The sequence below is a fragment of the Anastrepha obliqua genome, chromosome 4, assembly GCF_027943255.1.
Source record: "Anastrepha obliqua isolate idAnaObli1 chromosome 4, idAnaObli1_1.0, whole genome shotgun sequence".
Lineage (NCBI taxonomy): Eukaryota > Metazoa > Arthropoda > Insecta > Diptera > Tephritidae > Anastrepha > Anastrepha obliqua.
This window is the reverse complement of record NC_072895.1, coordinates 45,654,740-45,682,206: the sequence shown is the minus strand read 5'-3', so window position 1 is coordinate 45,682,206 and position 27,467 is coordinate 45,654,740. Positions and strand designations below refer to the sequence as shown.

The 27,467-nt window shown below is 36.9% G+C and overlaps 1 protein-coding gene across 1 annotated transcript in view; it reads left to right on the top strand.

The window, feature by feature from the left end:
- LOC129243853 (protein qui-1) overlaps positions 1-27,467 on the top strand; it is a 292,168-nt gene that overhangs the window by 98,906 nt on the left and 165,795 nt on the right. The window contains exon 3 of the mRNA XM_054881229.1: positions 7,933-7,969. The gene's annotated coding sequence lies outside the window, so the exon portion shown is untranslated. The remainder of the gene's footprint in view (positions 1-7,932; positions 7,970-27,467) is intronic.

The following is a 27,467-nucleotide window of genomic DNA, read 5'->3' as shown; positions in this document are numbered from 1 at the left end:
CTTGAAGGTATGCGCGCATCAGAAAGCTTTGGCGAAGTTACTTTTCATTGCAAAATATTTTTAATGTATATTACTCTAATATATTCATTGTATAAAATAGAACAGAAAAAATATTTTATTTCTTTTTACATGTAATCCCTGCACACAATCCTTAAACACTCAACAAAAAGGCAAGTTTTCTTTACTAACTCTTTTAACGTATTAAATGATAACAACTTTATCCTCAGCGTTCGACTCATCATAAAGTATTTTGAACTTATTCTCAAGTCGGGTCACCCTATATGAAGCCTCCTGCTTTGTTCGCATAAAAGCATGAAAGCTAATACACAGAGATACTCGCCCATACATACACAAATACAATATTTTGTTGCGTTCGTGAAAGCGACATTTAGCAAGCAGCAAATTCTACCTATTTGAAATTCAATGCAGGCGTCGATATGCCATACCGTACGTGCCATTCCGGTTGGCTTCAAAATTCAATTCTTTTGAATTGTTGCGTTAAATTGCGAAGACAAAATGACAAAACAAAATGTACCTATATTACAGAAAAAAAATTATATTGCAAATACTATAATATATAACATACACATAGATACACTCCTATGTGTGAAAATTGACTGGCGAAGGTGCGAAATACTTATACTATTCAATGTTGAAGAAAGAAAAACGCTGCGATAAACACAAAGAGTTTGAGATGTTGAATTCTCATGCTGAAATAATAAAGTGTGCTTTTATTTAAGCAATTGCTTCAAATGAAAATCAATCCAAATGTTTTGCACGCGCTTCTCCAAAATTGGAGAAAACAGAGAGACGTTGCGCTCAAATGAATGTAGCCATTGCTAGCATGGACATGAATAGGAATTCTCAAAAATAGTGCACTTATATTTCTTTCGTATTCAATTTAATATAGATTAATTTTAATGCATTTCAATGAGGAAAATGCAATGGAAGAGAACAAAACAACATACTTTGATAATACAAATTATCTACATATTATATTTTGCTGCCCATCATAGTAGTAACTTTATTGAAAGGTTTATTTCATACCTTTATTTCAGGTAGATAAGCGTAATGGGAGTTCAATTCTTGGCTACTTGTTCGAATTGAAGAGATTCTACATAAAGGTTGTCAAAAAAGTCTTGCGGTATTTTTATTGAATTTTCAATTGTTCATAAAATTGGTTATAATAATGCGATTTAAGTCAAATATGCGCCGTTTTGTTCGATGACGAGTTCCCAACGAGGTGCCAACTTCATAATGCCCCTCTTATAGAAGCTCGCTTCCCTATTGTCAAAAAACTCGGAGAGCCAATTTTCACAGGACTCTCTTGTGGACAACTTCCGACTACCAAGCTTGTTCGCCATGGACAGAAATAGGTGGTAATCACTTGGTGCGAGATCCGGACTATACGGTGGTTGCAAACGAACCTCCCATCCGAGCTCCCGGAGCTTCTGGCGCGTCACCAAAGATGTGTGTGGCCTGGCGTTGTCCTGATGGAAGACAATTCGGCCTCTGTTGATCAAAGATGGCCTCTTCTGCATGAGTGCTGCATTCAAGCGATCCAGTTGTTGGCAGTACAGGTTCGAATTGAGCGTTTAGCCATAGGGAAGCAGCTCATAGTGGATGATTCCCTGCCAATCCCACAGAAGAACCTTCCTGGCCGTCAATCCAGGCTTGGCCACCGTCTGGGCAGCTTCACCGCAGCTTCACCGCTTTTCGACCACGACCGATTGCGCTTCCCGTTGTCGTAAGTGACCCACTTTTCATCACCAGTCACCATCCGCTTCAAAAACGGGTCGATTTTGTTGCGATTCAGAAGCGATTCGCATGCATCCATACGGGCAAAAATGGCACCCATACATCGAGCTTCTTTTTGAATATACGCTTCTTCAAATGGTTTATAACGGTTTGATGACTCATGCCCAGCTCTCGGCCGATGCTACGACTGCTACTATGCCGTTCTCTTTCGATCAGTTCAGCGATTTTATCGCAATTTTCGACGACAGGCCTTCCGGACCGTGGCGCATCTTCGATCACCTCTGCACCAGAACGAAAACGTTGAAACCATCGATGTGCGGTGGAAATGGAAACTGTATCGGGTCCATAAATTGCACAAATTTTATTGGCAGCATGAGATGCATTTTTGCCTTTATCGTAGTAGTACTGTAAAATATGCCGTATTTTCTCTTAATTTTGCTCCATGTTTGCGACGCTATAACTCATGAACGACTAAAAGCAAACAACAATTAATCAAACACGTGTTAGCACGTGAAAAGAGCTTTCCAAAAAGCTCTAGCGTGAACCGATGCGACGAATACAACTAGAACTACGCGCTTGCAAAGACAAGCTTGCGGACATACCGCAAGACTTTTTTGACAACCTATACCTGTGTATATCGGCAATCAAGTTGATTCAACTTCAATGGTTCAGCATTCAAATTAATCAGAATGGCAGGAAGTATATAAATGACATTTTTTGCATCAAAAGAATTGAGGTTATCGGAGCAGTCTTAAAAAAATTATTGATAATGATAACATAATAACTTTTCATAAAATAAATAAAAATGGGCAACTGATTTCCTTTACGACTTTTTAAATATCTCTAGCTCATCACACATCTTTCTTACTTTTCTCGATACTCATACGACCTATGCTGCCCAATATTTTTAACACAAAATTCAGATGAATTCACTTTAGTTTATACTTCATAAAATAGCCATAGCATGCGGCGCATATCTCTCCCTTAGGTTGATCAGGAGGGCACATATACATATGATATTTTTAGGCATGGTGAGCACTCAGTTACATATCTTTGGAATGGGTACAAACGTGCCGGCTATAAAAGTATTCGATGCGGCACCAACTGTTGGTAGCGGAGGAAGAGGAAAACCAGAGTGAAATAACTTCACTTAGTGCCGGTTAGTACGGCAAAGAAAGGACTGGCGCCCTTTGTAAAACTCGACCAAAATCGCGTAAACGGTTATCGCACCAATCAAGAAGTAGAAGAGGGTCCAGATGAGGATTGATGTACGGCAGTAAAAATAGTCAGCGACTCGTTAGCACTTTCAACGCAAATGGTTGCAAAATTTTTCTTATTTATGAGGATTGCATTCGGAGCATTCTGGAATTTTAAGTCATATAATTTTTAGCTAACTTCATACCAAGCGATCGCCGTGGCCCAATGGCCGCGACTACCATTCGGGAGTACGTTAATTTGAATCTCCCGCTATGAATATCAAATAATAAAAAATATTTTTTTTTCTAATACCGGTCACCCTCTGCAGACAAAAACTCCCCATAAAAACCATTTACCGTTCGGAATCAACTTAAAACTTAGGTCCTTCCATTTGCGGAATAACGTGAAGACGCGCACCACAAATAAGAGGAGAAGCTGGGAGAAACACCTAACAGTAGTGTATGCGTCAATTTTTTTATTATTTTTTTTTTCAATCCAAGTTCACAGAGAATAGTTTTTTTGCAGTTTTATGGGTGATCTGCCAGTTTGGGTATACCTCGTTATACACCAGTGTTCACTATAATAGCAACGTGACATATTGCAACTTTTTGGCACTCTATTTTTTATTTAATAATTTATATTTTTGAATTTTGAAAAAAATGTTGGGTATGCAGTTTTATAGGCCATTTGATATAATATAGTGTAAGTTTAATGGCGGAGAATCGCTTTGATTTTTGTCACTTTAATTTTTTGGTTTTGCTGGCAGTCATGAGCATTTTCACCAAGTCCGCAAACAAAAAAAATTCTAACCCGTGTTTTGCGCCGCAAAATCTACACTTTGTTAAATCAAAATTCAATTCGCTACAAAACTGCATACCGAAAATTTGTATAAAAAAGTTTCAAAAATTAAAATTTTTTGAGTTTTTTAAAAGCTTGTACAAAGGTTAATGCTTTAAGTTATACTTTTTTTGTAGTTTTAAATATATTTTTATAAAAAATTTACATAATATTAAATATTAAATAAATAAATAGTCAAAACTTTTCATTTTGATACACTCCTATTATTATGAACACAGGTGTATATAATATAATATTTGCATTCAAGGCTAAAATGTAAATCATATTACAAAGAACAGCTATAAGAAAGAGCTTTGTTTTCCGTTCACAACTACCAGACGGCATTTCGTTCGTGCTTAATGTCGGCCTTTAGTGATGTAATAATGGGAATTATTGAGCGTAGTTTTGGGAGCCAGATTTTAGAAATCTGTTTCAGCTTTTTTGAGAAAAATTGCAATGTTGACAAAGTAGCAAACGCTGAAAGTTTCACATAAGTAATTAAATGAAAATACAAAAAGTCTCATGAGGATTAAGTCTGTTCAATCGCTTACATTTGCTTTATGAACGTACCGCCAGCATATTTCGTGGATTTATGATTGTGTTCGTTTTCTATATTAAGGGTCCTTTTTATTTTTTTGATTTTATAACATCCCTTGTTCATACAATTTAATGGAAATGGCATTCATTTAACTGTCAGTGACATTTTTCAGGCACTTAATTTAAGTGAATGCTTCCTAGGAAACCAAGCCAACAGAATTATCCTTAATTCGTTTATGCCTATTTTTACTTCATTTATCTGTGTTTATTTGGAAAAACAGCAGCAAATAGTAAGGACCTCTCCGAGCCGTTTGATACCGAAAGAGGTTTCAGACAGAGTGACTCGCTGTCGTGTGACTTCTTTAACCTGATGTTGGAGAGCATCGTACAAACCGCAAAACTTAATCACTCAGGCACAATATTTTATAAGAGCGTACAATTGTTGGCGTATGCCGATGATATTGACATCATTAGCCTTAACAACCGCGCTGTTAGTTCTGCCTTCTCCAAACTGGATAAAGAGGCAAAGCGAATGGGTCTGGTGGTGAACGTGGACAAAACGAAGTACCTCCGGTCATGCAACAAAAGTCGGCGCACTCGCGTATCGGCGCCCACGTCACTGTTGACAGTTATGACTTCGAGGTTGTAAAAGACTTCGCATACACCAGCATTAACACCGATAACAATATCAGCCTTGAAATCCAACGTAGAATCTCTCTTACCAACAAGTGCTGTTGTAGACTAAATAGGCAATTTAGTGGTAAAGTCCTTTCTCGACGAACAAAACTGCCACTCTACAAGACTCTCATCTACAAGACTCTCTCACCTTCCTAGCGTATGGCGCAGAAGCTTGGACGATGACAACATCCGATGAAACGACGCTTGGAGTGTTTGAGAGAAAGATTCTGCGTAAGATTTTGGACCTTTACACGTTGGCAATGGCGAATATCGCAGGTGATGGAACGATGAGCTGTACGAGCTTTACGACGACATAGACATAGCGCAGCGAATAAAGATACAGCGGCTACGTTGGCTGGGTCGTGTCGTCCGTATGGATATAAGCGCTCCGGCTTTGAAAGTATTCGATGCGGTACCAGCTGGTGATAGTAGATGCTTTCCATTTAAATTCAACCGGGCTATTCGGGTCATGTTCTTCGATTTCGATGTAACTTAAATATGTTGCTCTCTGGTCAAAATAATGAGACACGTATTTTTTTGTTCGCCCGAAAAAATTTTTTTTCAAGAGTTATCGGCAATTTTGTTTTTCGCCTCAAACTCGATTTTTTTTAATTATATAAGAAAATTTTTTTTTTAAATGCCCATAACTTAGTCAAAAATGAACCGATTTTAATAATTTTGGGTTCAAAATGATCGTAATTACATACACAAGCGACTTCATGTAGAAACAATTGCAAAAAAGTAGTTGAAATTTTTTTATTTAGCAAAAAAGAAAAAAAATTGAAATTTTTTCGAAATTCAATATTTCAAAAAGTGTATTTTTTTTTTTTTTATAACTTTTTCCAAATCAAAAGGACATCTCAAACTTTAATTGAGCTGCATGCCTAGTAGCTAAAATGCGTTGTTTTTGAGTAATGAATTTTTGAGTAAACACCCTGTTTCGCAGTTTTTGTTTTTTGCAAAAGAAAAAATTTTCAACTACTTTTTGCAACTATTTCTCCATGAAATCGCTTATGTAAGTAATTACGATTATTTTGAACCCAGAATTATTCAAATCGGCTTATTTTTGACAAAGCTATGAGCAATTAAAAAAAAATTTCTTATATAGATTCTTTCCATTTCAATTCAAAAGGGCTTTTCGGGACATGTTCTTCGATTTCGATGTAACTCAAATATGTTGCTCTCTGGTCAAAATAATGAGACAAGCATTTTTTTTTTCGCCCAAAAAAAATTTTTTTCTAGCTTTATCGGCAATTTTGTTTTTCGGCTCAAAATCGATTTTTTTTAATAATATAAGATTTTTTTTTTTTAAATGCTCATAACTTAGTCAAAAATGAACCGATTTTAATAATTTTGGGTTCAAAATGATCGTCATTACTTACACGAGCGATTTCATATAGAAATAGTTGCAAAAAAGTAGTTGAAAATTTTTATTTTGCGAAAAACAAAAAGTGCGAAACAGGGTGTTCACTCAAAAATTCATTACTCAAAAACAACTCATTTTAGCTACTAGGCATGCAGCTCAATTAAAGTTTGAGATGTCCTTTTGATTTGGAAAAAGTTATAAAAAAAAAAAATACACTTTTTGAAATATTGAATTTCGAAAAAATTTCAATTTTTTTTCTTTTTTGCTAAATAAAAAAATTTCAACTACTTTTTTGCAATTGTTTCTACATGAAGGCGCTTGTGTATGTAATTACGATCATTTTGAACCCAAAATTATTAAAATCGGTTTATTTTTGACTAAGTTATGGGCATTTAAAAAAAAAATTTTCTTATATAATTAAAAAAAATCGAGTTTGAGGCGAAAAACAAAATTGCCGATAACTCTTGAAAAAAAATTTTTTCGGGCGAACAAAAAAATACGTGTCTCATTATTTTGACCAGAGAGCAACATATTTAAGTTACATCGAAATCGAATGACATGACCCGAATAGCCCGGTTGAATTTAAATGGAAAGCATCAGTAGAGGAAGAGGAAGGCCGCCTTTGCGTTGGAAAGATCAGGTGGAGAAGGACTTGGATTCACTTGGTGTGTCCAATTGGCGCCGATTAGCACGAGAATGAAACGACTGGCGTGCTTAGTTAAACTCGGTCGAAATCGCGTAAGCGGTTATCGCGCCAATTAAGAAGAAGAAGAAGAAACAAATAGTAAAATATAATTTTTTTGCAAAAAAGTGCCGAATAAAATTACTTTCATACTTCTTGCTTAAAATCAGTACATAAGCAATAGGAATGCAAAACTAGATTAGCAATTATTATTAAACAGAAGATGGGATGATATTTTAAATGATTTTCTAGGGTTAACCAAATGCTATTAAGTATGATACTAGCGAATAGAAAAATTTTGCATAAAAGTTTTGCCTGATTTATATCAAAGCTCTGGATACCCGTAAATCCAGCAGTGCGAGCAGCGCCATACTCACTCGAATTTCGTGTTTGAACCTTGATTTGTTAGACTTTTTTCAGCTTTCTTAAAAAACATGCTGACAAAAAAACCAAAATAATCAAAACAAGCATCGCGCAAATTATTCGAAAAAAAACTCGAAAATTTTAGGGTAATAAGCATCGAACAAAGAGTGTTGCTCATACGCCCGGGCTGTTCGAAAAGGTGCGACCAAGTGAAGAGCTCTAGTGAATGGGTCTTTTATTGGTACTTAAAAAATCAGATGCTTTCCTAATCACACGTTAAATATTACTCTAATTGGGAGTGGGTGAAAGTATCCGACGAATTTGAAAGAAATTATTTATTCAGGCTCATAAAATTTTATTTTGCTTTGTACAAAAGTAACAATAGCTCTTTTAACCAAATTTAACTTGTGCTAACTTTTTTTAAATTAATTAATCAAATTTTTAAATTTCAAAAAATAAAAAAAATTAACTTTAAATATTCTATATAAAATCACATTTCTTCTCTTTTTTCCAGACTTTGTTTTTAAGCAAGATATTTGGCCATAAATAAGGTAAATATAACCAAATTTATTACAAAATTTACTATAAAGTAGAACTATTTTTTGGTATATGTGCTAATAATAGTGTTTCTGAAAAGTACAGACAAAGCGATTTTTTAATTTTTATATAATATATGTGCATTGGCCTTTAAACGTGAAAAGTTTATTCCTTTTAAGGAAATGCGAGTGATATTATTAGCAACACATGCTGCGTTAAATAACTATGACACGAGGATTTGTAGACAAGTTTTGGCAATAAATATGTTTTTTATTTCATTTTAATAGCTTTTTAAAGGCAATATAGTTAATTTCTCTTCAAAAATCGCATAAATCCAAGTTTCCAACAAACAAATTAAAAAAGAAAAAATTTTAATTTTCATCAAAATTTTAAATTTTTTAGCTAGAATTTTGAGGAAAATTTTGGGTACAACGTTTTGTGGTACAACGTGTGAAGTGGAAATTTCAAGTAGCTCAAAAATTTCGCTGATTTTTGGAAACTTTTTTTCTCTCATAATTAGAAGTAAATAATTTAAAAATATCAACGAAATAAATTATTAAGAGCCGCTTACATTACATACAATTAACTTTATAAATTAATATAAAATTCGGTCAGGACCGATTGTTTTACTCTTTTATTTGGCAACTCTTTCATTGAGCTCGGCAGTGTTCATATCAATCTGTAGTACTGTAGCTGTACTTATGTTGTACTTATATATTATGCCTTGCCAGGCAGTCTGTTCCGCCCTGTATGCTTCAGGAAGCAGGTCAGAGAGACTTCGTTTCCAATTGTACAACCCAGTATTCATTTCGTGATTAAGATATTCTGTAGATGATAACAATCGCAAGAGACGTGAATAAAAATAATGAAGAATTGGATTGTGGCAGGTACTTAGCTGCGAAGTCTTTCTGGTACCCAAAATCCGACATGCTCTATTTCTAAGGCAGTAAGCTTCGGAATGGCCCGATGGTTTTCTAATTTTTCCTCTGTAAGGTGACTGTCGAAAAGCAAGCGCTAAGTTTACTACATCACTAACCAGCCTTTTCTATTAGAGAACCAAAGTAACCCGAACAGCACAGAATCGATTCTGAGCACTTGTAAAGCAATAATAGTCAACGATTTCTTTTGCCTTGGTGAAGCTTGCACACGAAACCATTCTCCTACCGTCAAACAGTTAAGATTAATTACTTTGTAATATTTCGGGTTAGTTTTAGAATAATTAAATAATAAATATTCATAAATGGCAGATTTTCAAAACCAGTTTAGAGGAAATTTAAATAAATAGCTGAAAAATTCAAACCCATTAAAGTAGTAGAAAATGCATTGTATGAAAGCTTAGAAGCTTTTTATGGATGTGAAAAGTAAAACATCATTACAAATAATTGTAAAACAATGAAGCCATTAATTTTCATTACTACATATGTCCCTACATGGGAGTAAAAACGAGTGTATACAAACAAACGTGATGAAAAATATCTATAGGCATAATTTCATTGAACTATTATCATGTCAGGCGGTAGTTGCGGTGTGCAAATGAAAATATGTACATAATCGCATGTAAATCAGTTTTTATGTGCATCAATGTCGGGCGTGGCGGATGTGTGACATGTTTTTTGGTTAATAATTACATAACTACATTGTAAAGTTTAACTACTTGATTTTTAATAATTTTGAATCGTGGTTTAGTCAGTCAGAAGTTGTATAACAGTTAGAATGCATATTTGCGCTAATTCATACAAGCATTACAAAACACTAATTAATTTATTTTTTTATAATTTTTTAAATCAACAATGAAAGCTCAATTCAATTCAATTGAATCAATTCACATAAGAATTATACCTGATATCCATTTTAATGATGTAGTATCTGCTAGGGCTGTCAAAATGACGTCGCCCATTTGAAGGCGACAAAACAAATTTCTAATTATTAAACAATTATTTTGCGTTTTACTGAACAATTCCCGGCACTTTTTTGATAGAATTTAATTAAAGATGATCTCCACATGAAAATCTTCCGGCGTCTAACTGGTCATCTTTAGATAATGCGCTTGAAGAAAATTATACTCGCCGGATGCAAGCAGTTTCTTAGGTGGCACGCGGTCTACAGTCATGAAAATATTATTTTATTTAAAATATTATATTATTAATAAGTAAAACGAGAAAATCAATGCTAAAACTTCTAAGATGCAAAAAATTTTGTTCCAAGAGGTCAGCGTGGCAACCATCCAGCCTTCGTAATGGTTTGGTGGGAGTGCCTTGTAAAGGCGTTACATCTTTTCATTTCTGTGAAAAAGGGGCTTAGACTGGGGCAAAAATGTACCAGGAGGATGTCTTAAAAGGCATGGTGAAGCAATACTCTGTTCAATTGAGAGCTTTGGATCTTCCTGCAAGATTCCGCTCTAACCCGTAAAGCACAAACCACCCAGCAGTGGCTAAAACACAATATTTCTGTGTTCATAGCCGCAGATGATTGGCCGTCTGGAAGTCCAGATCTGAATTTATTGGACTACAGTTTGTGGTGAGAGTTGGAAAATATGCCCTCTTCAAGATCGCACAGAAATTTGGAAGCCTCAAACAATATTTGGATCGAGCAGCGATGTCAAAATCCATGGGAACCCTGCATGCTGTAATAGCTGAATGGCCTAATCGTTTGAAGGCTTGTGAAAGGCTTGGAAATGGTGACCATTTCGAATGAAAATTAGAAATTTATTTAAAATATTTGCATGCTTTAATAAAACTAGGTTCATTAAAAAAGTATCATATCTGTAACGGACTTAACTTGGGACAGAACTTAAGAACTTTGTTACTTATTTCAGTTGAGCTCCTCTTCCAATTTGTGATACGAGTCTTGGTGTTGTCGATAAGAGCATAAAATATAAAGCATATAAAGACTCCCATGTAATAATAAAATGTGCTTCAGGTGGTTTCAAAAATTCCGAAGTGGTGATTTTAGCATGAAGAACGAGGACCGTGGTTGGCCACCGAAAAAGTTTGAGGACGCCGAATTGCAAGCATTGTTGGATGAAGACGATGGTCAAACGCAAGAAATGATGGCAGACCAATTAGTGAGACGTACGATTGGGAACCGCTGGTGCATGCGGCTTACTCACCAGACTTGGCGCCTTCCGATTATCATTTGTTTGCATCGATGGGCCACGCACTTTCTGAGCAGCGCTTCAATTCTCACGAAGAAGCCAAAAAATGGCTCGATGATTGGTTTGCGGCCAAAGACGGTTAATTTTTTTGGCGCGGCATCCACGAATTTCCTGAGAGATGGGCAAAATGTGTCGCTAGCGATGGCTATTATTTTGAAGATTAAATTTGTAATCAACTGGGTTGACAACTAAGGGGGCGTCCATAAATTACGTGAAGTGTTTTTTTTTCAATTTTCTGTACCTCCCTCCCCCCCTGATGAGATGTCGTGAGATTTTATTCAACCCCCTCCCCCATCTCCCAATCTCACGTGAGATTTTTCAAAATGTGGGTTTCTTATGTAAACGCGTTAGATTGTTATTATAAAAAGAAAAAAAATTGCTTCGTGCTTTTATTTACGACTAGTTAAGACTAGTAATCAATATTGCTGAGAGTTATAAGTGTAATGAAAATTTTACAATACGAGTAGAGGACTTAAATCGTAACTAATGCGATTAAAAAAAGAATATCTACTCTAATTCAGTCCATGGACCAACATGTCCATATGATTTTCAGTAAAATCATCTGCTCCTTCAACTTCGTTCTGATCTAGCCACTCTAAGCCGTTGACGCTTGTGTAACAGTAACACTGTAACTCATTAGCTCGTCTTGCGGCAATCCGTGAGGGTCGCACTTTGCGGTACATACGCGCTTGCTTAGCTGGTGCAATGTGAGCTGCTCGCCTGTGCTCTGCAGCTCTTGTGATAGATGCGAAGTAAATACCGCATGTACTGCAGCATATTTTCTCTAAATCATCACGTATACTTGGGCAATAGAGATCATAAGGCGTGTTGATAAAGGCATTCAGCGGTTGAATCGGTAGGCGTATTAGAAATGGAGCAAATGACTTTCCGTCATGTTCTTTAAAGTCCGGAATTATCAAACGTCAATCAACCTAAGTGATAGGGTATGGAGGTGGCAGAAAACGGCCGTGAAGAATCATATGCAGATCACTCCGGCGTGGGCTGCAGCAGTTCTGATCATCGCATTTCACAACCTAAAAAAAATTAAAAACAATTTCCCTTTGTAACTCTTAATAAAAATTTGTTGACATTCGCGCTCGTTAAAAAACTAAAAAAAAAAAAAATAAGCGCGCATAAAAATTTGATCTGAATTAGCTGCAATGTACCTGGAGTAAATATTGGCTCTCTCTAAACAAAGAAGGTTGGAACCTGTCCGTGTGTCGCTGCCACTCAGCTCGTACGCTCTTGTTCATCGAGTCGCACGTTCGGCTGATAGTGGCGCGAAAACAAACGACGGGCTACACTGTACCGTAAATTCAGATTAAATTGAGCTATTTGGTATAAAACAAATATGGTGGTTTGACAGCAGTAATGTATAACGTCGAAGCATGAATGAAATTATTTTCTTTCGAACGAATTAGTGAATGATCTTAATCATACTACGATTACGCTTAAGATTAAATCTTAAGCATGTACAATCTGGATAATGGACCAAAATAGTATAATTTTTTTTTTGTTTCAATCAGAAAAAAAATTGCGTGATATTTGCCGAGACCGCCCCCTCTCTCCAACGTAAGATTAGATGAGATTTTCCGGTCGTCCAGTTGAAGTTGATGACGCCCTAATCAAAGCAATAATCGATTCGGATCGTCACAGTACAACACGTAAGATTGCAGAGAAGCATCATGTATCACATACATGCATTGAAAACCACTTAAAACAACTTGGCTATGTTCAAAAACGCGATACATGGCTTCCTTACGAACTGCAAGAAACACATTTAACGCAACGCATTAACAGCTGCGATTTGCTAAAGAAACATAATGAAAATGATCCATTTTTAAAACGACTGGTAACTGGCGATGAAAAATGAGTTGTTTAGAGCAAGATCAAGCGGAAAAGATCGTGGAGCAGACCAGGTGAACCAACTCAAACAACATCAAAAGCTGATATTCATCAAAAGAAGGTTTTGTTATCAGTTTGGTGGGATTACAAAGGAATTATCTGCTATGAACTTTTACCACCCAACCGAACGATCCCTTCTGATGTCTTCATTGAACAACTAACGAATTTAAACAATGTAGTTGAAGAAAAGCGGCCCAAATTGACAAATCGAAAAAGTATTGCATTCCATCACGACCAAACACATCTTTGACCACTCGCAATAATTATTAGAGCTTGGTTGGGATGTTTTGCCACATCCACCAGATAGTCCTGACCTTGCACCATCTGATTACTTTTAGTTTGATGCTGATGTCAAATCGTACCTGATTCAGTTTTTTGCTAATAAAAACCAGTAGTTTTATGAACGTGGGATTATGTTGCTGCCTGAAAGATACAAAAGGTCATTGATCAAAATGGGTAATACAATACAAAATAAAGTTATTTAGTTCCATGAAAAAATTGTGTTTGATTTTCTAAAGGAAATCCGCAACTATTTAGTTGTCAACCCAATATAATATGTTCTCTTTTTTCAACAGTAATTGGATACAAAAAATAAAGTATTTTCAGAAGTCGAAGCCAAATTCACATATGAAAGAGTAAATTTTAACTTTTATCTTAAAATATACTTAATTTATTATTATCGCTTATAGTCATTAAATTTTTATATCACACATTTCAAAATACATAGAAAAAGTTTCGAATGAAAGTGTATGCCGTGTTATTGGATTGTACACAACAGTCATGAAAACATACACAACCGAACTCTTTGACTAGTCGATTTCCGTTAGTCATTTGCTGCGAATTGGGTTCAATCCACAAGTCCTATCGTAAACAAAATCTTACCAAATACAAAAGCGAGTACGGAAATACGTAAACTCATTCAGACATACAGGCATAAACCATGCAGCTTAAAAGTTAAAAGAATTACGCTACGGCAAAAAATTGGCAAAACAATAAAAATAAAAACAAATATAACATAAGTCAGCAGTTTGTTGTTTGCCAGGCGCAAGCTTTTGGCACAAAGTTTGGCAACATTTCACAAAAGTAAATACTTATTTGCAAAAGTTAGCCTGCCCTGCAGAAAATCAATAAATCCTAAACTGATGGCCCTCTACCGCTCGGTTTGCTGTGTTTTCGCCAACTGAGTAGAAGGTCAAAAGAGCTACGAAAAATCAGCAGATGAAGAAACCTATACATCTGTGTTCCCTTGGCGAGCACTGCTTGACCACAGATTGTGAAAATTACTGAGACTGTCAAAAATTAATATTCGCCGTCTCAATAAAATACTAACGAACTACTTTTAAGGAGCCCCATATAATAGTTTATCTAGGAGTTGTACGATATAATACATCCAGCACTTCTTGTTCAAATACTTGCACTTTGAAGGATGCTTCTCAGATTTCTAAGATTTCTAGTTTCGACACCTATTCAATGAGCTCATGAGCTTCACTAAATGATCTATTAGTGAATTGTACGCCCTCGGCAGGCAATGGTAAACATTCGCGTGTATTTCTGCCATAGAAAACCTCCTAATAAAAAATATCTGTTGTTCGGAGTAGGCTTAGAACTGTAGGTTCCCCCATTTTTGCCAGTTTCCAGTCGTTCAAAGTTTTCTTTTCCATGATCTGTGCAGCTACTTGGCTCCTCTAACAGGAACCTGATAGCCGAATGAGTTGAAAAATAATAGGTTCGAATCTCCGTGAAACACTAAAATGAATAAAATGTTTTTTTCTAATAGCGGTCGCCCCTCGACAGGCAATGGCAAACTTCCGAGTGTATTTCTGCCATGAAAAAGATCCGCATAAAAGTATATCTGCCGTTCGAAGTCGGCTTAGAATTGTTAGTTAAGTAAGAGGATAATGTTTAAGGAACTCCGCTTCATTTATTGTTGATTGAAATTAACCTATGTACATCCATTGTGGGAAAGAGGAATTCTCATTAAACCCTTCGAAAAACTCTACTGCCCATTTATCAGGAAATTGTTTTTAAATATACCCACTCTGGAAATAAATTATATAGATTTACTTCTAAAGGAAGAGGTTTAATATCTGGGAATCATCCTGGCTAAAAAACTCACCTGGGAGGCCCACCTGAACTTAGTAATAAAAAAGCCAACGAAAAACCTTTCGACAACAAAATAACTTTTAGGTAAATTCTGAGGCTTGTGCTCTAAAATTACCCTCTGGTAAGCTGGTTCGATTTCGCGGAATACTAAATAATTAAAATTAAGCACTTGATTGGTTAAAGTGATGATTCTTCCAGAATCAAACTAGCGCTTCCGCACCATTTTGTTGCCACATCCTCGTTACCAACTTATTTAACGATTATTTACAGCATGACTATATCCATCTGTCCGGTTTAAGAACCTTACTAGTTTGTTGACGTCTTAGCCAGACAGTTGTTCGAGACACTCGAACAGTGGTTGACCCAGGATTAACATTCTGTTCCTCCATAGGGCAGGGCACTCACAGAGGAAGTGGAAGATTGTTTCCTTTTTCTCCTTTTGTTTACAACTACGACAGTATGTGTTGTGATACACCGATAGACCAGAAGCCAGTTATGACTGACGTTAGTCTCCAGGCATCCCGTCGTCTCATGCTTATTGATGTCAACGATTGCTTGAGGTTGTAGGTAGGCCATAACGTTCTACTAATTTTGCATTTCGTCTGGTCTCTCGATCTACAATCCGCGATTCGGCGCTGTTTTTGGGAATTATATTCTTGACTGCACCTAATGGTGTGAATACCGATTGTGCAAGAGATTCATGGCAGATCCCCCTCTTGCCAGTTCATCGGTTTTTTCGTTACCTTCAATGCTCCGATGTCCCGGGACCCAGATTAAGGTAACTTTATGGCTTACACTCAAGGTGGTGAGGCTATTTCTACTTTGTTCCACCACTTTAGAGATTGTTGTAGCCGAACCCAGCACATGTATTGCCGCTTGGCTATCCTAAAAAATAGCGATATTGCTCTTAAAAGAGAAATCTGCGATTAGTAGCCTACAAGCTTCCCTGATTGCCAGTACATCCGCCTGAAAGACACTGCTGGTATTAGGGAGGCGCACAGATTTCTGAATTTTAAGGCTGTGAGAATATATACCAGCTCCAACACCGCAGCCCATTTTACTGCCATCCGTATAGGCTGTAGTGTCGAAGTTGTTTAGAGAGAATCCCTTATTCCATTCTTCCTTAGATGGGAAGAGAGTAGCAAAATTCCTATTGAATGTTACCGCCGGGACAATATAGTCAGTCCTCACCGAGGTTAGCTGAGTTTGTCGCAATAATAGACTGGCATTACCATACGTTTTTTCTATCCAGCGACCCGCTTTATTTAACCTAAATGCACTCATGGTTATTAAGCTCTGAGGGAGACGCAATAGATCTGGTCGAAGTACAAAAAGATCTAATCTCAACCCGCACAACCATTACCATTAACATGTACATCCACTAGTTAAGCAATAGTTAAAGACTACTGATTATTGAAGGACGCAAATTAAAAATAAATTATTTCATTTTTCAAATTTTTTTTGTTCGGACCGCTGTGAAAAAAATATGTTTAAATTACCTTGACATTCTTCTTTCATTCGATCTCACCTATATCTCTTTGACATATAATTTTTTAGACTTAAACTAATTTTTTAAAGTCTCTCGTGCAATTCGATTTTTTCATATGTGAAAAAACGCTAAAACTTGTCGCACTGTGTTTTACTTTTAACATTTCTTAAAACTTAAATTTTTTTTTGTATTAAAAAGAAGATATAAAATATATCAAGAAAATGTATTTTAACATGTTCAACAGTCATTTGGATGGCGCTTAAGTGTTATTGTCATTTAGGAAAAAAATTTACTCTGCTTAGAAAATATACTCTGTCCAGATGCTTAATCTGTTATTATTTTCCCCTCCCTCTTAGATAATAATATTTTTCTGAACTAAATATTTATGTCTCACACACGCTCAGATTTTCCCTACGGGGTATATGTATGGGTAAATAAGTGTCTAACAGCAGGCTCAAGCCACAAAACTCACATACCTTTTTTCAAGCGGGCTCAAATATGCTGTGCATGAACTGACTGCAACATTCTATCCCCTTGGGGTTATCACGATTGATGTGAGATAGTTAGGTGTGGAATAAAAGAACACCTTGGCAAAATGCAGAAAATTTTCGAAATTTCTCTTTTTCTCTATAGGTAATTTATATGACACATAAACAGGTATCAATATATGTATGTTTGCATACGTGTGATTACGTTTCTTAGGCATTTGACCAGGTACAGCATGAAAGCAATAAAGCAAATGTGCGAATGTATAAAATATGTATATATATAAGTTTATTTAAAACATTTTTCTTTTTTGCTTCAATAGTAAATGAAATATGAACTCCAACAACTATGTACAGAATGAAGTATAACAAAATCGTTTTGTAAAAACTTTTTAATATAATTTTGGTACACAACAAATGACAAAAGTTTTCACTAAGCACTTTGAAGGCACTTTTAAGTGGCAACAAAGAGCGGCATACGTACTCGTAAAATATGTTTTCTTTAATTTTTTCTCCTACATACAAGCACACAGACATCTTTGAAAAGTTAAGGTTAGACAACAGTTTGATTATAGACGTGTCACCTTGCTTTAGTTCTTTGTCTACATACACCTTTTCTTATTTATGCTTTGCTCATTTTTTATTGCTTTAGCCTTTTGTGAAATGGCCTGTTTCACATCTTTTATCTTAAATATTTTTTTCACTTCTTTTGCTGCTCACCAGTTTTTGCTAATTTGATGACTTTCTTCATTGATAAAGTTTTTCCTATAGCTTTAGCTTTTCTTTATTGTCACTGATTTTTATTTAATTTTTTCTAAGCTTTTTGTACATCGTTTGGCTTTCACAAAAGCCATCAAACAATTTAATAACACTTGAGTGGTTTATGCGAATGTCAGGTGTGTATTTGAAATGGCCACTTACGTACCAGTGTACGCATGCATTGTGTGCATATTCATATAATTCAGGTGGACTGCTAAATCATCAAAGCTGGCTGGTACCAACATTTTACTGTACTTAAATTTGTCTGTGCACTGAACGTAAAATTTTTGTAAAATTTACTGAAGTGTGCTTGCTTTTGCTCTAAACTATAAAAATACCTGTACTTTTTTATTGGAGTCCTTTGTTCTTTCTTTTCTTTTTTTTTTTGTTTTTTTTTTTTTATAGCAGCATTCATTGCCTGAAACAGAGAGAGGGTAGCAGTGTGAAACAGATTTCGTATATCTTACCCTTAGTAAATGACACTCATCTGCAGTGTAGCATCATTGAAGGTTCGAAATTGATTTTATTAAATTTTTTTGGTAATATTTTTTACATTACAACAATTTACCATCGATATTAGTGCTATGATTGATGACTCTCATGGTTTCTATGCGTGAAATCAAAATATGGTAGATGAAATGAATTTTTGTTAGCGCATTACATAAGGAAATTAAATTGCGTGCGGAGAAGGTGTTAAATACCAATACACTCGTACAATAGCAATACTTGGCGAGAACATTTGGAAACTTTTGGAACTCTATACTAACAAGAATTATATACAAAAATATACTCTTTTCGGTCACATACTCATATTTACGTATGCAAAAAGTAAGGTGAATTTGGTTGTAAAATGAAAAATCTTTATTTATTCTTGTTAATCAATTTCATCCCTTTCAAAATAATCCCTTCTCGATTAAATACACTTATGCCAACGATTTTTCCAATCCCCGAAGCATGCCAAATAGTCCATTTCCGGTATAGCCATCAGCACCTTCTCCGATTCAGCTTTTATCTCCTCAATCGACTCGAAACGCGTTCCCCGGAGTGGTCTCTTGAGTTTTGGGAATAGCCAGAAGTCACACGGAGCCAAATCAGGCGAATACGGTGCTTGCGGAACGATATGCGTGCACGAAGAACGAGTGCAGTGTGAGACGGTGCATTATCGTGATGCAAAAACCAAGAGTTATTGACCCATAATTCTGGTCTTTTTAGATGAATTGCTTCACGTAAACGACGCATAACGCTCAAATAATATTCCTTATTAACAGTTTGGCCAGCTGGAAGGAATTCATAGTACACCACACCACGAAAATCGAAAAAAACTGTCATCATGACCTTTATTTTTGAACGACTTTGACGTGCTCTTTTCGGTTTGGCCTCGCCTTTAGCACGATATTCGCTTGATTGGTCGGTTGTTTCAGGGTCGTAAGCATAAATCCAAGTCTCATCTCCCGTAATGATGCATTTGAGCTTGTCCTGATAGTCTGAAAGCATTGTTTCACACACATCAACGCGACGACTTTTTGCCAAGAAATTGAGAGTTTTCGGCACCAAACGAGATTTGACTTTTCGTAGGCCCAAATGGTCTTTCAAAATGGTTTGCACAGATCCTTCTGATATTTTGATCATATCAGTAAGGTCTTTAACAGTCAACCGACGATTTTTGAGCACTAACTCCTTCACTTTATTGACGTGTTTGTCATCTGTTGACGTCGATAGTCGTCCGGAGCGCTCCAAGTCATCAACACGATCTCGACCCTCTTCGAAGTCTTTGTACCACTTATAAACATTTTTCTGCGACATGGTCGAATCACATACTAAACGTTTCCGCAGCCGAAATTTCATTCCGGAAACAAAATTTGATTGCACTTCTCTGCTCAAGATGGCCCAGATGTTATTAACAATGCTGCCAACTCATGAAAAAAATAACTAGAGCGAAATTTAATCCCGCGAAGTTTGACAAATAAATGCACCTTACTTTTTGCCCACAGTAGTACAAACCCTTTCTTTTTTTTACTATCGGCTATTTATCAGTAAAGGATCCGCAAACTGGGCTTTGAGTGCTGTACTAAGGCTATCTTTCCAAATAGCCTAGATTGGAAGGAGGTGAGAGTCTTAACGGACCTCCCTCTCTAGGTACCTCACCGATGGATCCAAAGTGTAATCTGGTGTTGGAGCGAGGTCTTTGTCTAGATCAGCCAATATTTCAGTCTGCTTTAAACTGCCGAAAACTGGTAGTGTTTTCCAGGAAGAGATCTTCGCGATCCTGCAGGTACGCAAAATACTTGGCATCACTTTGGGGAGAGGAACATAAACATGCATCCTGTCAAAAAAGTACAGGGGTGGCCAGTTGGACGACGGAAGACTTTCATGTATAGATCATCTCTAATTGCATATTTTTCAATAGTCAAGCTGCGATCCAAGGCCTCTCGTCGCTAGGGACAGCTCCTGTAAGGAAAAGATCAAACTTCTCGAATGTGCAGGAAACACTATATTTACCTGGGTTTCAGGGCATAGGAACTCTTGCTATGAAGGAATCAACATAACCGGTTTCAATCGTCTTCATCTCAGACATCGGTGTCCCCTTGACCGTTGTTGATGGGAAACTGCACAATCTTTTTCATAAAAAACGGCTTAAAAGTGTGCTATCTCAAATATACTTAGCCTCAGTAGAACAGAAGCAGGACGCTTAAAGTGCTGAGGATCCTACGCCACACAATTTCCAAACTCATAGTGGTAGTCACCGGTCACTGGGTAATCAGAACTCATGCGGAGAAGCTTGGACTTCCGTACAAGCCCTATTGCAGAAGCTGTGGGGATCCGGAGAGAAAGGTACTGTACACTTATCTTTTCAAATATCCGGGTCTTGCGGCTGGACGCTTAAGGTTCCTTAGTTTGCCTTTCGGGAATAGGCTGTGGCAGTTTTCCAGCCTACATCCATCCTCTAATCTCCACTACATCTACAGCACTGGAAGTTTTGAAAATTTTCAAAGGTCGTGGTCTACATTATGGCATCGAAATTGTACTCTAGTGCTACTTGTAGTCTACCTGCGCGTGATTTTGAAATCTACTCAAATCCGTTAACACCCATCGGCCCCTGGCAAAAAATATCAATTTGACTTAACATCAAAAAATTTAATTTAAGCAATAAAAAAGGAAAAGCAAGAAAAGTCGGTATATTTATTTTGGTAAGTAGATATCAAATAAAGCAAATAATCATTGCCTTTCACTTTTTCCACACAAAATGAAGCGCTGTTGTTATAAAATTCACACAAGAGACTGATGCGTATTGCTTCATCGACTACTCCAGCGGTCTTCAGTGGTTTTAGCCTTTTTTGTTTTAAGATTAGTATATATATCCAATGTAACCAACCATGACATAAGGAAGCCATTTTAAAACTTTTTATCTGACTGCTTTTTTACCCGGCCATTTCTTTCACTGGCAGAGGAGCCGTCTTCCGTAGTCGTTAATAAAAAAATAAAAAAAATTGTTTTCGCTTCCTTTACGAAAATCTGACAGTGCTGCTCTTCAATCGTCTTTGACCTGGATGGGATTCCAACATTTTTTCTATCTCGCCTATCTGCATGCTATTAAATAGTAATTTAATATAGTTATAATAGTATTGGAATTTGTAGTGACAGTCAAGCTGCACTGAGAGCCCTTGCTAAGCCACGCTGCTCTTCAAAATTGGTCGTTGAATGTAAGACAAAACTGAACAGTGTTGCAAAACACAACAAAGTTAGTCTTATTTGGGTGCCTGGATATTGTGGTATAACAGGAAACGAGTTGGCTGACAAACTGGCTAATGAAGAATCTGCCAGCACACCACTGGATCCTGAAACCTTCATACGGGTCAATTCTGCTCCGGTTCAACTATGAATTGACGGCTTCATGAGGTTTACACATAGAAGACGTTGGTATGGGTTGGACTCCTGTATTAGTAGTAGTAGTAGTACTAGAGTAGCTAATTACTTCGTGAAATAACCAAACAGGAAATAAGCGACCTTTCTCTCAAAGCTTAGTAAAAAGGACTTGAGAGTACTGGTAGTTGTAATCACATGGCACAACGCCTGTGGTCAGCACATGGCTACCATGAGAATCATTGACAACCCAATATGCCTATGTTATCGTGAGAATGAGGAAACTACAGAGCATTTTCTCTGTAGCTGTTCGGCATTTTCTAGAATCAGACTTAGACTGTTGGGGTGCGTTGTTCTGAGCATGGATAAAGTTCATACTCTTCCTCTTACGGATCTCTTAAGATTCATTAACGAATCCAAAATATTCGCGGAAGAGTGACATCCAATCGATTTCTCGGTCTTACAATCCATATTGTATGTGTCCCATCTCCCTAATGCTTCCAGTGTAATTTATCCGGGTGTAGTACAATGGTCTTCCTGACTGAGTGCTTGGACTTGTCCAACCCACCACAAATCTAATCTAATCTATTCTAATCCACTGGCTACTGGAGATAGATTTTATTACGCAAAGATTTTTTTTTTTTATGTAGTTAAATATAGGGTTTCCTTATCACTGAATCTTCAGTTTTTCTGTGTTTTAACTATCTGCTTATTGTACTAATTACACTGGATCACAAATTTCAACTTTTTTTCTGCACTAGAGACGCCGTTATGAAATTCCTATGTAAAATCACCGTCTGATTCCGAAAATCAAGGTTATTTTTTATTCTATGGTAACGTTTTTGAGTTATTTACGAATTACCGTTATTTAAAAAAAAAAATTCGGCCCACTTAATCATATATATCTCGAAAACGAATTGAGCGATTCCAAAACCGTTTAAAGCTTTTAAAAGGTAATAAAATTTGCTATAAACTGTGTGTAGAACACTTTTTGCTAGGCCCTGCAGATTCAAAGATAACGAACTATCATAACGGACTTTTTAAATTTTTTTTATAAAAATATATTATAAAAAAATGTGTACTTTGAGAGAAAGGATCTTTAAAACTTTTTTATTTTTTCGTATATTTTTTATGTGTCTTGTTTTGACGCTTATTTATATAAGGATCGGTTTCTCTTATGAGAAACCAACAATAGTCACCCATCATAGTGACATCCCAGAATCCTTGATACCGACTTTCAATCATAGGAATTTCATAACGGCGTCTCTGGTGCATTTTGGCTGTAAACTAGTGTTATTTAATGCACTATACCTAACCCTGATTGTATTTCCTATTCATAATAGCTCTCTTTTTTTCTAGCATTTCAGAATTACTCTTAAGTAAGTATATTTATCCAGTCTGTAAGGTTCTTCTCATCAAAGACTTAAATAAATAAATGAAAATGAAAATTCTGCGTAAAGTGAATGACTTCGAACGACTTGGCCCACTTAAATCCTAACACAATAATTTATACATTGGGCAAACATGTAAATGTACGAGTCGGTATTTGTAAATTTGAAACTTAAATTTGGCTTGAGGAATTATTACACAAAATTTTTGGTAATATAACTCGCACATTCGATTTCATGCAAAACTAAAATCAAAAGCAAAATCGGTTCATGACTATTTCTTCTTAGTACCTACCTTTCTAGACACATGGAAACATGAAATGTTTGCTTAAGGTGATTGTGTGGGTGAAGCATAAAGCAAATTGCACATGCTAGTCAAATGGCCGTGCATACATTGGTATGTGTGCACTCAAAATTGAGGAATTGGTAGCGGTGCAGTGCAAGGGCTACTGTTTATATTTCAGGATTACGGAAGTAAAGCAAACATTTGCCAACTAAAAGAGCTTTCGTATTCAAAATATCATATTTTCCATGAAGAATAGCACTCACATTTTTCGATCATATTTGCACTAAGAGCGCATACATTTTGGATATTTCCCTTTTTCGCTTCACAATTTACAATTTCTCCTTTTTTGTATGTGAGAATACTTGTGAGAGAAATAAATCGTGTATGTGCAAGCGAGTATGCTCAGACGTGTTTTATACGCTATTAATTCAAAAGCTATATCGCTATAATCAGAACGGTGAAGTCGGTTTTGACGTGAACGTCGCATTTGTGCCGATTGTAGTATAAATAAGAAATCGAGTTTAAGCTTTACCTGTATATACCTATGAAATGAGACTTCTCTTTCAATTTCAAACGTTTATTAACAACAAATTGGCTGCAAATTTAATCTTCAAAATAATAGTCATCGCTAGCGACACACTTTTCCCATCTCTTAGGCAATTTGTGTGTGCCGCAAACCAATCATCGAGCCATTTTTTGGCTTCCTCGTGAGAATTGAAGCGTTGCTCGGAAATTGAGTGCCTCATCGATGCAAACAAATGATAATCGGAGGGCGCCAAGTCTGCTGAGTAAGCCGCATGCACGAGCGGTTCCCAATCGTACGTCTCACAATTTCACAAGTGGTTTCACGATGTCCGCAAATCGTAGTTTGAAGGCACGAAATTCGACATTTTTAAGAGCTACAAAAATGCATTGTTGAATGAAACGTAACAAACAATGAACTGATAGGTAAGTAGATACACCAGTAGTACATACGCGTCGAAAATGTCAAATCAGCAACTTTGCGTGGTAAATTTTTACATTGCTTGTTTGGCTAATACTTTCGACCCTACAAGAGTGATGATTTCAAAACGAAAGATAAAAAGCATTCCAATTGAAAGAGTTTAAGGGCGATTTTTTAGTGTGTTTTTAGTGATATTACTCGATGAGTTTTCATGTCATCCGAAAAAAACTTGGAAATTTATAAATGTATGCATAATGCTGCGGAATGCATTTAAAAGCTTTGCAAATAATAAAAAAACAAAAAATGAAAATTGGTGGACTTGCCACGAAATCTCGCCTAGAGCATAACTAATGTGCCCGTGCACGTAAATAAATATCCGACTATTAAAAGATTGTACGCAAATGGCTATACAGAGTTTGATTGAAAAGTATTGAGCCTTATTTTTCTTAAGCAGTTTTATTAAACCTTTTGGCTTATACAACTAATATTCTTCAAAATAGGACCCTTGAGCGTCAATACATCGCTGGTACCGGTCCTTCCAATGCAGGAAACATTTCTCAAACCCATCTGCCGGAATCGCGTTCAATTCGACTGTCACAGTTTTTTGGATTGCCTCGATAGAGTCGAAACGCCATCCCTTCAGCTTTCTTTTCAGGCGCGGGAACAAGAAGAAGTCCGGAGGGGACAGGTCTGGGCTGTAGGGAGGATGGGGAAGCACCGGAACCCCCATCTTGGCCAATGCAGAGGTGCAGGGATCTTCGTCTGTTTGCGTCGTTGAAGGCCTTCCAGATCGCTGTTCGTCTTCGACGTCCTCCCGGCCTTCCTTGAACGACTTGTGCCACCATTTTACCTGGGCGCTGAACAGAGATTGATCCCCGTAAGCCTCCTTGAGTAGCCCAATGGTTTCCGGTACTCGTTTTGTTTAGCTTTACGCCAAATTTGGTCGAGTAACGTTGCTCCAACGATCGCTGCATTTTCGCCACTGCAAAATCCTAACACACTTTTAAAACAGCTTTTACGCGCGGATGGTGACTGCACCGCTGTTGCCAACGAACTGGGACCGGTTTCTAGTGGAAGGGGAAGGTCCAACGATCATTCTCCCCCACCAGCCGATTCTGTTGATCGCTTGGCAGACGCTCCGCGCAGGAAGGCTCATTACTTTTCAATCAAACCCTGTAAGACGATTGTAGGCATCAAGACAGAATGATGTTCCAGCACGACCATCTGTTACATGCTACTCACTCACTGGTAAGCCTGAAAATACGGGCACTAGCCTACAAGCCGCATAGCCGGATTTTGTTTTTACCATTTTCGTTTTATGACGCATGGTTTGGCTGAGCAGTACTACCATTCAAATAAAGAGGCCAAAACCTTTAATCGATTTGTGGATCGCTAAAGGGGTAGCCAGTTTTTCGATGTGGAATTCGTATCTTATCAGAAATCTGTAAAAGAGTTATATTCAAAACTAGCAAAATTTTTTGAGTTCAAAATTTATTCACCTACAGATTTTCCGGATATGTTAACCCATTACCGTCTAGATTAGGTTAGGCTTGCTTGTCTAAGACAAGACACTAGGTGGTCCTAAGGTTCATTATAATACCTGCATTTGATTTGCATCCCCTACTTAAATAGCTTAAACTGCTGAGATCTTTTTAAGAAGGCGAATAGTACTTCCAGTGAGACATTTTGCAAATGTCCCAGGCCTTCAATGAAATAATCGCCAAGATATTTGGCATGTGTTTTTGGAAGTGCAGGAAATTCTCTCAATTTCTTCTACGTCTCCACAACTCCTGCAGAAGTCATTCTGAGGTACACTCATTCTACTGGCTGAGGTAGCAATAGTGCAGTAATCCGTTACAACATCTGTGGGGGCGCTTACTCCAAGCAGACATTTAAGATTTAGTTTTGACCAAAGCGCTTTGAAGACCCCGCAGTTAGTAGTCAAAGACCACCTTCTATTGGTTTCCGTGACTACGCTCAAGTCAAGGACAGTGTACAGTTCGTTTAGAAAAATGCTTATGTCCTCTCCTAGTCGCTGTTACACAAACTACACAAACTAAACGCTGAAGGTCAAGCTCAAAGCCTTTTTTCCATACTAATCCACTCTTTCATTTCCCCCTACTCCAGAGTGGCCAGGAACCCAACAAAGAGTGGTGTTGTTGCATAAGCAAAAGTGACATCCTGCATTCTTTAACACTTCTTCAATTTATGCGCGCAGAGTCCAGTGCCTTGACCGCCGTAGATACCTAAGTCTATTAGTTTTAGCGTTTTTGCTTTTATGGCGTAGATCTCAGCTTGAAAGACATTACACCAGTCTGGGAGTCTAAAGGAACAACTTAAAAATACTTGTTCTGAGTACACTCCCAATCCAAGGCCATTGTCGTCCTTTGAGCATACGGTAGTCATTATCATCTTATATTACTCTTACATCTCATTATCGTCTATCTACTATCAAAAGAAAATGATTTTGGGATACATTAATGCCTTGCAGAACTGCCATAGTCAGACGTCACAAAAATCACCAACTGTCTTTAAATGATGTCAAGGTTTGATTGTTACTATGTAATTGTTGGGACACTTATAGGCCACAGTGCAACACTATTTCAGTTGGCTAAACTACAACTGGTTTAAATTAGAGCATGTCCCACTTGTAACGATGGAAATTTTAAGGGTAGCGTAGAGCACTCTTCGTGCCATTGCCTACATTTTTCAGACCGCGACTCAGCTGCCTTGATTCTGTATTCTATTGCTAATTGAATAGTACTGCTGACCAGAGATTCAAAATTCTATACTGAAGAAGCATTGAAATACTGCAGTAGAAGTAGCCGACGCCTGCATCCACTCTTTCATAAACCGAAGTAGCCATTTTGAATCAGTGTAGAAAAATTGCTGATCAGTCAAAATAATGTTAGTTAACATTTTGTTTTGTAAACTATTCATCTGTTACGAATTTTCTTACGATAAAATTCAAAGAAATCTCTTACAATAACTCTCTGAGTTCGATCAATGGATTGTTGAATAAAACACGAAAATCAATGGCAACACACTTGCTTTACTTTACTTCCAATACTTTACTTCCAAAAATGTGCATGTTCAGCTTAAGACTGACTCACTCTATTACTTCTCGTTTATTCGCTCA